The sequence below is a fragment of the Streptopelia decaocto genome (assembly GCF_964273445.1).
Source record: "Streptopelia decaocto genome assembly, chromosome: 11".
Lineage (NCBI taxonomy): Eukaryota > Metazoa > Chordata > Aves > Columbiformes > Columbidae > Streptopelia > Streptopelia decaocto.
This window is the reverse complement of record NC_138666.1, coordinates 16482940-16496913: the sequence shown is the minus strand read 5'-3', so window position 1 is coordinate 16496913 and position 13974 is coordinate 16482940.

Sequence of the window (13974 nt, the reverse complement as noted above, 5' to 3'; positions counted from 1 at the left end):
AAAAGCAACCTTAAGAACAAGCCAGGTTTTATTCTTGCATAAGGGTAACTTGGGCAGAGGAAGATGTCTCCTCCAGCATCGCCCCCAGGGCAGGGCTGGCTGAGCACGGCTGCCAGAGAGCAAAGCTACGTTCAGGTGACGCAAACCAGCCACAACAAGGGCACAGGCACCTGCCTGGGGTCTCCATTTGCCCAAAATTTGAAACACACTACTTGGAAGAGATTTCTGCCTACTCCTATTTTCTGGTATTGAAAGAGAGTTTTTGTTCAAAGAACATGGATTTTGTTCAAACCTGACATTTCTGCAAAGCTGTACGTTGTTGTGGTCCTGAAAAGCAAGAGTTTAAAAGGTTAAGAGATTCCTTGCCAACTGGGACTTATTGTTATGTTTTTTAAAATCTTGTCTGAAAGCCTGCTGGTAGGCTTGTGGCTATGAGAACTGAATAGTTATTATAAATGATACGAATGACCATATACAGAGTACACTACTCCAGGAGAGAGATCAGTTTTCCAAAGTCAGGCAGACATCTGTAGACCTACTCCAAACTATTCTTTCATTAAAGCTTTTGTACTACTGCTACCTCCTTAACAGCTCTGTGTTATTAAACTGAAAGTCAGTTGAGCACAATAAAGCGGTGAATTTAAAATATGCAGTGGATGTCATGTGTCACAGTCACAACAGCTTATTAGCTGGCAGTCAAAAACCTCTCCTGGCTCAGCCTTTCCTCAGGATAAACTGGGGAGTCTTAAATTCCCAAATCGCTACATCTTGCAGTTGGAGCTTTCCTGCAGGCGGTGCAGAGGACGAGAGGTCGGCACAAGAGGCTGTGCCAGCCCTTCTGCCCTGAACACACCACTCACATTCACGTTTCCTCCTCCTCCTTGGACAAGCACACCTGGGCCAGGGTTTGCTCTTTACCAAAATGCTCACATTGGCCTCAGTCATTGCCCTATTCGTAATGCATATGTTATGTTGTTTAACTACAGCCCCTCTGTCAGTAAAAGTTTTGGGGTTTTTGATTGTGCATGTGAACTAATGAGCCCATCAAGATTTTAAGGACAAAATCTGTCCAGTTACTTAAGACAATTTCGACAGACCTCAAGTAGCAGAGATGCACATTTTTTCTCAAACTAAGCTTTTATAATTATAGCTAGCTAGATAAAGATCTCAGAGAAAGCCTTCCTGCTCTGTCTGCACTGAGCTGTCAGGTTCAACTCTGTGCATGTACAGCACAAACTTTGAAGCCAGCACTCATGAAATACCTCTTTCCAAAACAAGACCTATTCCTGCAGTTTACACATACAGGTACAATGGATAAAATATCTAACAATACATGCGGTTTATCCTGAGTAAAAAAAAACCCAAATGTTTTTTGGTTTTTAAATCAACCTACCTTGTATTGGTTTACAAGCAAAACAATCTCTACCAGCAAGTGTTTTGCTAATACAGTTATGTCTGCAGTCTGACCTTTTCTTGCACAGAGCCTGACTTGAAGACAACAATAAAAGCCTTCTACAATCCCCATTGCAGGGGGAGAACTCCAATTCAATTGAATAGTATAGACATTCACATTCCTTAATCATATGATTCAGTATACAAATGCTACAGAATTGTGCAGGCCAAAAATAGAAAGCTAAAGTGGTCACATTTGAAATTCTTTATGTTGATGTATGGTCATTCTCTGGCTGACAAACTTTTACCATCAGTGTCTGCTGCGTCAAGAACTGGCAGAATGAAGAAAAAAACATAACCATTAAAAAAAACCCCACACCAAAAAAATCCCCAAACACAAAACAACATCAAAATAACTCTAGCCCAAAGATGAAGACTTACAAGTCTTTGGCTTTATTTGGCATTTTACTCCCAAGAAAGATTTCTAGTACAAACAAGTCAGGATGTACGGATCGCTGCACCATGTTATACTTTAAAGAGCACTTGTCAACTGGGTAAAGAACAGGGCGGGGTTTATTTATTTTTTAGAAAAAAGAGTCATTTTATTCTAGTACAACAACCTTTGAAAGACAATGATTATGTGATTGTTCATAAAAAGCCTTGGTTCAAGGAATACAGCAAAGATGATTTTATGAAAACAAAGGTATACCAGGTTCATAAACAACACCCTGCTGCTTCTAAAAGTTAATGCTCTAGCAAATCTGGATGACACTTGTCATTTTTTCTCAAATCTATTTCCCTGTGTGTTTGGGGAAGGAAAACCATTGGAAAAAGCATTAATAACACAGCCAAACATATTTGAATTGTAACCATAAAACAACTATTTTAAGAAATTTTTCCTCCCAAAAGTCTAAATCAAAATGATTTTTGGAAGAACTTTGTCTTGTGCTCCCAGGTACTGCATATATAAACGCAGTTAAAAAAAAAAGTCCATAGACCAGATATTAAGTATATATTGTCAACAGATGTTTTTGATAAAACCTGACTCAGTCTCTACACACAGCACTTAGACGCTCAGTACCAGCCTGGTTCCTAATATGTTTTTATTTTTAACATATGAAAGCCCTTTGATACGCATTTTGTACACAGGGAGGAAGATGGCTAAACGAGACATTCAAAGCCACAGGGACAGTGCTCCCACATTCCAGCCAACACTGTAACCACCCTGCTGGTCTCCTTTTCCACATGGGAACACTCCAGCACTGTTATCACCACAGTTTCTTATAACTAGTCCACCTGTCACTACCATCCTCACAGGGCATGATTTCTAACCAGACAGTGTGAATTATCTTTTCTATTAAATCTGCCTGTCCAGAACTCACTCATATAAAAACATCCATCCTGATCTATTTGCTCTGCTGTAAGTCCTTGAATGAAGAGCAGCTCGCTCCTCGGTACAGCAGAGCGCCCCGGCATCCTCAGAGAAGGGCTGCAAAATGAGTTTTCCAGAGCGGCTCCCAACAAGCAAGACAAAGCTACTGATAAGCCCCTACACAGCGATCAGTGAGAACTCCCTGTGGTAGAGAACTCCAGGCTGGCCTGACTTCACTGTGAAACACCCATGTGCGATGTATAGGAAACACCTATGTGCAATGTATAGCCATCGTAAGGGGCAGGCACCTTGACGCTGCAGTTTTCTCAAGCACTTCTGAAGATGCAGTCTGTTTAACTCTTTCTATGGAGAGATAAGTTTCTTTAGAGCTCCCTCTATTGTAAAACAGAAGAAAAAAATTCTCAGAACAATTTACCCAAGGACTGATAATTTTTATATAGCAGAAGAAAACACATTATAAGAAATGTAAATGTAAGAATTAAATTATCTCAGGAGTTAGCAACCACAAGGGAATATGTAATTTATTTTTTTCTTTGAAGAGCGAGATATGAAGCTCTGGGCATGGGTTTGTTTGTTTTTTAATTTTAAGTTCATAAAATTGCAGCAGGCAACTCAGAGACACTTCAGTAGCTGTTTGAACTACCCTCTTCCCACAATTTTCAAAAAAATCCTTTTCTGAGTGGCAAACTCTGACCGTACTGGGATAAGCACAGCTTTGGTATTCCATTCATTTTTTGTAGGTCACAGTAGGGATGAATATGACCCCATGTTTGACTTAGGTGGCCAATTCAAATTAACAATTCGAGCGAAATGTTAGCAAAGTCCTGAGAACGCTACAAGTGAGAGCAATGAGTGTGTTGAAGTGAACAGAGTAAGCCAAACCAGAAAAACATGATGAAGCCTGGGTTGCGATAGTAACTTATGTGACATTTTAAAAGGACCACAAGATACCTAATTATTTACTAAAGGCAACAGAACAGAGATATCACCTGGAATGGGAAAGTAGCTAGACCATGCCTAGCAGTAGAGCATAAAAAGTCAACTAGATTGGAAGAGATTTACTGTGTAATATACATTGATTCGTAATATTTTTAGCCTTGGAAGTTTAAAAAAAAAAAGGGGGGGGTAATTTTATGTGGATTTACACCATACATGGAAACTGACCATTTTGCTCGGTCAAGCCTGCTTTCTGTGTCAGTATGTTTAAGTCCTGCAAGCATGTAAGGGAGCATAGTTCAGGGTTCAAATGGTTCTTAGTTATGCACCTGAACTTTTCATTTGCTGACTGGAGATCATTAGTCCAGACCCACTCTTGCTCTGGGAAGCACTGGGGCTCAAGAACTGGGGAAATGGGCTGCTGGGACCACACGTGAACTGGCCAAAAGAAAAAGTAACGGACAAAATAGAAGTAGTTTCTATTTCTCAAAAAAAGGTGACCCTGGAGATTATAGTGACTGTTCAAGCTCCCTGAGCTTCCTGTGGTGGCCTGAGAAGCTGCGAGTGCCCGTCTCACAGTGGTGCAACGCCACAGCCACCCTACAAGCCAGGGAGAGCAAATAGAAACCCTCATCGTCCCCATGGGGCCAAATTTGACTGGAAAAGCAGCATTAACATTTCTGGTATCCCCAGGGTAATGCCAGCATGTTTTTAACAGGAAAATAATTAGCACATCAGAGTGCACAGTGCAAATTAGCATTCAGGTGCAGCTTGGTTTTAAATAGGAATCCAGAAACATTATACAGCAAGAGTCACATCTCCATATACCACCCCACTTGATTAAGTTACAGGGATATTTGCAAGGGTGTAAACAAGCTGGCCAAATCTGTATTCCAAAAGCAGTTCACACATCAGGTTCCACCACTGCTCTGAAATTTTGGTGCTGCTGCATCACCGCGACTGACGTATTTCAGTGCCCCTTGGTAAACTCAGGTGAAAGACACAGGAAAGGAGGTGAATGCAAACATTGTGGAGAGGGTTGAGATTTTTTTCTCTTTGCCTTGGAAGAGACACAAATAGCTGAAGGCTGAAGGTCAGTGGAGCCCCCCCAGCAAGTCTTTGTAATAACAGACAGCAACCTCCAGGTCTGCAGGTGATAAGCTATCGTTTTTCAGAAATATTTTGTATACCTCCTGCTGAGCTTTTCCAGCATTCAAGGGACAGATCAATATTTGGTATTTTCACTGCACTTGAGGTGCTATTGTTCTTTGTATCTGGAAACAGAGTAACTGTTCAGATGTTTATAAAGGTAGCTAGGGCAGCATCAGAAGGAATGCGAACAAGAAAGAAACTAAAATATATTAAAACAAGTTAAAAAAAAAAGTCTTGAAACTCAGCTTAGTCTAAAGGGTTCTACCAAATCAAAGAAACAATACAGTATTTCTTGGGCAACACATACAACAACTGTCAAGTGGTTGCAACTAGAGGCCACTGCTTCCCTTACTGAAATCATGTCTAAAAATTTGACTACTTAAGTGAAGCCAAAAGAAAGACCATAAATAAGTTGGGGTTTTTATGTATTCAGCCAGCATTATTATAATGGTGTTTTTATGAATTAAAGAACAAGTGTGTTAGTAAGGCCTACATATTTCCCATCTTATACCTAATGGACTTTGGAACCTCTCTCATTTTTGAATGAATTAAGACTAAGCCAGGTTACATATCTGCATGTATGAGGTGTGTTTAGGTGGAGTAGAGAAAAGGAGGACCAACCACGCTTATCTGTGAGATCACAAAATCAAAATAATTGCCTGTTCTACAGGACTAAGTAAATTGCTTAATTGTTTACTTTCTAAAATGTCTGTGTTGCCTGAAGAAATTTCAGAGCCAAAAGCAGCTTTTGTAGATCATCGTTTTGGTCTGCCTTTAACCACTCTGCACCAGGCTGCACCGCTCCAGAGTAAGCAGCTGAAAATGGAGATCAGGTATTTCTGTGGTGCAACTCTCCTTATTTAAAGGGAACATACCCAAATCTGGCTCCTCTGATATACATACTCAGTGCTAATAACAACAAAGAGCCACTTACCTTGCAAATTCCAGGTCCACCTTTTTATTCAGGCCTGTGTCTCAGGAAATCCTATCTCTCTGCCACCCAGAACCTCTTCCCTTACCTCCTACCTTCTCTTGCCCTGCTGTGCACACTCACCCACACAGTGGCAGCTCAGCATCCCCAATCCCTCCACACTTCCCAGCACTCTCAGAGAAATTCTCCAGCAACTCCCCAGCTTGACTTCAGCTCACCCCATTGCCTTCAGCTCCCTAGTGCTTTCTGCTTTCATTCTAGAAAGGGCTTTTCATTTATTTTTCTGCTTGCTGTGAGAGAAAGCATTTAGCCTACTCATCAGCTTTAACACGGCCTGTGGTTGCCCATATATCAAACAGCTGTGGCTGCCATAGTCATCAGCATATAGAGACAGAATTAAATTAAATTAAATGGAAAAAAATGAGATTCAGAAGTGTCTGTAGGCTGACTGCCCCATCACCATTCCCTATATGCCCTCCATAAGCACTCAAAATCAAACTCCGGCCATAGACACATAGTTTTGTTTGCTGCTGTACTAGGAAAGTAAAACACTTACCTGCCAGCCTCTCCAGGCTCTTTGTTATCATACTCCATACTACATTTGTTCATTTGTTGATGGCAAAAGCACCCACATTTTCATTAACGTAAAGTCAAAAGCCACATTGTTGGGAAAAAAAAAAAATGAAAACCATACACGCTAAAAAACAAGGCAAGCAAGGGGTTCTGCACATCCCAGGCCTGTTATTGAACTACCCTGTACTGTCCAGGCTTTCTGCAGACCAAAATAACATCAAACATGTTTCTGTTTCTTTACTAATGTGTAGTCGCTACAGCAACAATGCTATCACCTTGTCAGTCAGCAGCCACCACTCAGCCTCACAGTTCACATGGCATTGATAACAATCTAGACTTGGCTTTACTCAGCAGTAGCTTAAGTTGTTTTAGAGATGTGGTAGGAGTTCATATAAAATATAACAATACATAGAAACGGTTACAGGCCTTAGATGTGAGGACTACGATGAACATGTAACTGTACAGCCTTCTGTCTTAGGATCCACTTTAGCTCAGTCTCCTGCCTCCCAGGCATCCTGTTCATTGCAGAAGAGCAGGAATGAGACTAAAACCTCAGTTCTGAAGAGTACAGACTTCCATAGATGGTGAACAGAGAAGGTAATATGTCCATTTTTAGATACTGCCCACACTGCAACGCTATTGCATCATCTTATCCTTTTTTCCATGCACTTTCATCCTGTAACACATGGACAAACAAGCTAAAACAAGGTATAAAGGGACTAAATGGGCTGCAGCAGAGCAGTAAACCAATCTGGTCACACTGCAGCCTCCTAAATCCTAAGGCTTCTAGGGCTTCCTGGCCTTGACCCTGTGCCTGACATAAGAGCTGCTCTTCTTTACAGCAAGACAGTGAATAGTCCAGAATAAGTCATAGAATCATTTTGGTAAGATCAACCATTAACCTAACACTGCCAAGTCCAAAACTGGAGGCCATAACTCCATCCTTTATGTGGTGGTCTGCAGGGGAAGTGGGAATCAACCTTTGCACCACATGAAACACTATGGCCAAAATAACTTAATCCTCAGGTCACTAAGTGGGAACACTGAACAAAAGCAGAGATTATCCATTCCTGCTGCATATTCTGTTGGTGTAAACCATGAAAAAAATGACCACAGTTCTGACATATTTAACTCAAGAAGGAATTTTTTTTAAGAAGAAGATTCAGAAAAGAGTTACAAGACAACGTCAAGTACCATTACAAGCGACCAAGTGAGCGGCTGAGGGAGGCTGATCTGCTTCCTTCAGTATAGTCTGATTTGTATGTGCTGTTTTAATCTTAAGGAAATTGTGCTTGTTGCACCATATTTTTACTGTATTCCTGTTGTCCAAAATAGGCTAGGAAACTGTATATGTTTCTCCCTTTTACATATAACTTGAATTTTTAGGAGTTGTGATGGAAGATGGAAAATTGATGCCTTTTCCCTGAAGTAACAAACATTAGGTATAGCCAAGGTAATCATGCTCTTTATGGTATTAAACATCTGACACACAGGCTTAGGCAAAGTTAGGAAAGCTATTAATTCAGATCAGATTGTTAAGGAAAATGACAATAATTGTTTAGCCTTCTTGTGTACTGTAGTGCATAGTTTGCTTTTCAGATAACCTGGGAATGTCACTTAACAAGTTCCATGTTAATGCAAGGATCCAAGGGCAGAATTAAGCTCTTACTTGCTCCAGATATCTTCCAGTGGGACATGGCACTTTGCAGCTTTTGATCTTTTACATAAGATTAATAGTTCTGAGTTTGTTGTAGGGTGTGTTTTGCAACCTATGGTTTGTGCAACCATGTGGAGTGGGTGTTGTGGATACCATTCTGGACTTTCCAGACTATTTCACTATGACGGTGGCAGCAAGCAAGGCTTGATGAAAAGGTGATTCCTTTTAATCTTATGGTCCTACCTACACGAGCAGGACAGAATTGTGACGTTCACTGTCATAGCAAGTCCTTCAGAGGTTTTGAGCAAGCTGCCTAATTTCACTCCTATATTTCTGTATCCAGTCAGGTCAGGAGAAAACAGAGCTCCTTTATTTCACAACAGAGAGGGATCAGCTAACGCTAGTAATGCTCCTGACAATGGTATATGTTGGTTAGTGAAGATACAGGCAAATAATTTGATTCTTATAAAGGGAGTTCCCTTTGCAGCACTGTGAGAAACACAAAGAAATCCTGTTTTGACTAGTTAATTGAGCAAACATTCCATTCTGCCCTAAAATATGCTTGCTATGCTTTTTCAGATTTTTTTTTTGGAACTGTATCACCCCTTAGCATGTTCGTGCCTCTACCAGTCTGAAGAACAACTGTCTGTTCCAGCCCCTGGGGCTCACCTGCTGCTCCCCCACTCCTGTCAGGTTGGATTTCTTCAAAGAGTGTGCTGGTTGCAGCAAATAGTTTCATGCACTGGGAAAGGGAAGACTTTTATTATTTACCACCAGATTGGTTGCACTGTCTACCCCCCCACCAAGCTTCTACCTCCCTTGACTGCTCTCTGCAGTGCCATTTACAGCATGCTGTCAGCCCTGCTTTTGCTTGCCCACCTCTCCCAGAAATGCTGGCTGAGTGCTTTTCCACCAGGTGCTGCTTCAGCTGTGCCAGACTGCCCTTCTGCCCTCCTCCACACAAAATCCAAGTCTCTCCCACCACTGGCAAAAATCCCCAGTCATCTTCCTTCGTCTCTCTGATGCTCTAATTTCTGCCCCTCTCCTGGATGTGCTTTTGCATTACATGCAAGCCCCCTTCCCTGGCTCCCTGGCCTGGCCCCTCAGCCTGCTGTCCCCATGCCGTGCCACCCACGCCTGCATTCCTGCACCCTCCCCGCAGGACTGCAACCCAATAGAGATGCCAGGCCTGGACCACATCACCACGCTCTCTCCGTTTTCTGTACTGTACCCTTGACGTGTTTTCAGCCTGATGCAAAGCTCATTCAACCAACAGAAATAGCTGCTTTGACTTCAATGGATTTTAAATGAAGACTTTAGACTATGTTTCCACAGCAGCACAGAAATAACAACGATGTTGTGTAGAGACACCCAAGCCAGCCTTGAACTAATTAGGTTGGATCCCAATAACCATCTAATCATAGAAACAGGGAGCTCAGTACTGGGTAATTTACCCTAATAAGACTGTACTGTAAGGTTGTCAAAGGAGAAAGCCTGTGTTTGCTTTAGTCCAGTTCCAATTTAACATCATATGGCCATTGCTTTTTAAGAAACAACTACTACTATTTAAAATCAAACTGACACACGTCAAGATAATCTCTCCTTTCATAGTAACGCAGCTATACAAAACAACTGTCTAAAACATTCAGTGTCTTGTGGTCAGTTTTCTCCTCTCTCATCTGCCTTCTGCACACTAAACAAACATAACATGTACCTACAAAAGCAACGTTTTATAAACAGGAAAAGCAGAGTACAAGAAAATATGTGATTTATCTATCAGCCTATTAGGAAAAAAAAGGGCAATGAAACCTTTGTGCCACAGTACACACAGAGAGAGCTACACTTTTCCTCATAAAAAAATGTAAATCTTGGCATTATTTTATCCTTTCAAAATGCACAAACAAGATACAGGACTCTCCAGCCAGAAGCATAGGTATTGCCTTGGAAACCGGAGGTGATCACACCTGCAGGCTTCAGACACAGGAAAACTCAATAAATTCCATGTAAGAAGAAAAGCATGTTGAATGGACAAATACAGGGTGTTTCCTATATTTCAGCATGTACTCCAAATTCCAGTTATACAAAACCTACAGGTTAGGCTTCACTTCAAAATGTTATTTTCAATCTTACATTTGCATATAATTTTCTGATTTTTTTCCCATTCTGATTTAAGGACAACTTTGATTCTGTTTTAAGTCTATATACAGGCATCATTGCCACATTCATTCTGCCAAAGCTGTCTGAAACAAGCACCCTTGTTTCTGAAAGGAGACGCCTGACTTCTTATAGTGCTTTGCATTCAGCAGCCAGCACTGAAGCCAAAGGTATCTCCATACTCTTGAAAACCAGCCAACATAAGCAGCAGCCTAAAACATGGATTTGGGAGTCTAACTTTGCATTTCCAGCTTTGAAAGGTGTGATTTGACTTTGCTAAGTACTCCTTAAACCAAATACCATGTGTTCACCACAAATGCCTTCATTCCCAAAAGCAAAGCAGAAGAGGAACGTGCAACATTAGAGGAATGTATATGAGCATGTTCCATATGATACCGTCAGGCCTGAGAAGATTAACAACTATCCTAGCAAAAATCAGATTTCCTCTGAAATAGCAGGCTGTGGGCAAAGGCAAACTCAAGTATCAGTGTGCTAGCAGAAGCTGGAGAGCTCTGGGCTTGTGTTACCTTGTTTGATTTTGTTACCCAAAACCCATTGGTGCCTTCCCAAAATTGCTTATTTTCCTTCAAGGCAAAGTCAAGGGAAAGCTCTAAACTGAGAATATTTGTGAGCTTTAGGAAAAGAAAGTTAAGCCTCTAGCTAGGCTGTAAACAAGTTCACTCTTGTCTCCTCCAAAAAAAGTGGAGCTTGAAGCAACTACTGGTTAAAACACCATCCCTTTGGAATTGCTCCCTTTCCTCAAGGTGAGACCTGTCACGGGTTGCTGGTGGTTTTGGGGTTCCTGCTTCTCATTGACTACAGCCTTTGTGATGAGTGAGAGCCAAAACTTAGGAAACGCAGAAAAAATGGTGTGCTGAAGAAAAGCCTGCTAAACCCCAAACGTTTCTCCAAACTTATGCTTTTCTGTCCTCACCATCCCGCAGAAAATTACTCCTATGTGGGACCACAACCAGCCTGGGACAGCAGCTGTATGACACCAAGGCAGCAGGACCTCATGGACCATGGCACTGATTTGCCCAATCAAACCACCGTGCACACAAAGAAATACATTTAAACTAATGGGCTCTACGCCAACCCAAAATTCCATCTTTATGGGTGAGATTGCAGGATCAAGAACATGAAAACCAAGTCTTAGTGTTGTTAATGTTGGTGTTCTTGCTACAGTGACAGGCTTAGTAAAATTAGATTAAGTTACATAGCACAGCTTGACAAGAAATACAATTGGGAAGGACAGAAATTGCATGCATTTAATAATTTTCTTCTGTAGAAATACAAAGTCTGCTTCAAAACAGAGAATATGAGTCATCTCCATTGCCAAAATTAAAATAGTGATATCTATTGTCCTTGTAAAGCCTTCATTTATACCAGTGACATTACTGCACTGTTTTAAGTCTAGAGGTAATACCGGGGCTTAAATGTACTTTGAACTATATCGACACTTGAAGATAAAACACCTGACTGAGAGAGAAAAGGCAAGATGATGAAAGCAGCAATCGCACAGCATGCCTCCAGACTGAGTTCAAACTGTGAGGAAAAAATAAAATACAGCTAATCCCCCTGAAATGTATTGACAAAGTGGGTCTCCCCCACCTCTGGCTTGCAATTTTGCTCATTACCCAACACTGTTTCAGTCCTAGACACCATGATATACTGTTAAACAAAGTCTACATCATAAAGCTTGCTGTACATAGTTAATTTTAAATGCCTCTCAGTTTTTTTCCCCACAAACTACCTTGAGTGACAAATTCACCCTGAAAAGGAAGCCATTAACAACACTTTTATCATCCAGTCATTCCTTCAGCTTTATATGTGATTTGGACCAAAGATTATCATTTACTATGATGAAGATGTTTTTTGATAACTAGAGATAGCAGGTGCTGAGTGCGGTTATTGGAGAATGAATGCTCAACAGTTTCAGAAGCCATCACAAAACCTACATAGAGACATGATAGACATATATCACTGGTCAAGGCACATTTATCATAGAATAGTTTGGGTTGGAAGGGACCTTCAAAGCTCATCTAGTCCAACCCCCCTGCCATGAGCAAGGACACCTTCACCCAGATTAGGTTGCTCGGAGCCCCATCCAGCCTGGCCTTGAATGTCCTCAGGGATGGGGCATCCACCACCTCTCTGGGCAACCTGGGCCAGTGTCTCATCACTCTCATTGTAAAAAAATTCTTCCTCATGTCCAGCCTGAACCCTCCCTCTTTTAGTTTAAAACCATCACCCCTTGTCCTATTGCAACAGGCCCTACTAAAAAGTCTGTTCCCATCTTTCTTGTAAGCCGCTTTAGGTATTGAAAGGACGCACTAAGGTCTCCCCAGAGCCTTTTCTGCTCTGGGCTAAACAACCCCAACCCACTCAGCCTGTTCTCACAGCAGAAGTGTTCCAGCCCACTGATGATTTCGGTGGCCTTCTCCGCACTCTATCCAACAGGTCCATGTCTTTCCTGTGCTAAGGACTCAACATCTGGACGCAGCACTACAGGTGGGGCCTCACCACTACACAAGGCATTGGTACCCTGCCACAAGCTACATGTAAACCTTAAGCTTTACTAAGTCCCGTTTTCCTTGAAAACCCTGTAGATTCTCAGATCCAAAATTTCTCATTAATTGCTGTTCAAAATTTCCTTCCAGCAGAAGGGACCGAGGAAGTGAGGAGGAGGGATCCTGGCACTGCAGGACCAGGATTTAGCAGCCAGCATTACCACTCGGAGGACACAGGCTGCTCCTCGTGCTGCTCCACTCCCATCCTCTCATCTCCCGCCACACAGGATAACCTTACATTTCCCTTTGTTGATGTATTAATCAACAACTGAACTGCTGTATCTGTGTTTGGATCATAATTATTTGTTCTTAGTATGCTACCACTGCAGCCCCACATCTAATGAACCACAAAAAGACCCATTAAAGCTTCAAGCAGGGAATAAATCAAACATCCCAAAGTTATTCAGTCTCAGCTTGATGCTCCCTGTCATTTTTCAACCTTTTCTTAATGCTTTCTACTTTATATTAGAACACTTAGCATTTCAGAACTCTGAAAAATCCCAAGCTATCCTTCAAGACTCTTCATTTTATTAATATATTAAGGACACTATTAACATGCTTTAGTTCAAAAGGAAATGAGTGCCCTGTTAAATTTAAAACCACATGAAACCTAAAGGGAAGCAAAAAGTCCAAAGTAAAGCATCTGGGACTAGACTGCAAAGCTATTTAGGTACCAGACTCCTGCTGATTTAGGAACCAACATACCTTGTCGACTAAAGTTGATTTATGATTCCCTCAGGGAATTCTGCATTTCATCACCGAATGTTCTGTTACCATAACACTTTGTCAACATGCTCAATCCCCCCTTTGCACCTCTCCTTGAATTGTTAATCTTCATTTTGCAAAGTCCATTAAACGACTCTCCTTTTCTTCTATTTCCTTTCATACCATTTGACTGTGTTGAGTACCTTGAATTTCTGCTACATTCCAGTACTATCATATTCTTGCAAAGCCTGTAGGTTTATGGTGCTGTATATACTAAGATTACACAAAGTTAACTACATCAATTTACAGCTCCAGATTTTCCTATTTCAGCTGACCTATTATTTCCTGCATTTCTACAATCCAGGAACTTCTGTCCAGCTAGACACATTAGTATCCTCACAACTTCAGCAGGATTTAGACATTTCTGTCCACTATCAAGATCCTCACGATTGCTATTTTTCTGCTACCCAATCACTACTCGTTTTTCCAATCAGCATCTGCCTTTCTCCAA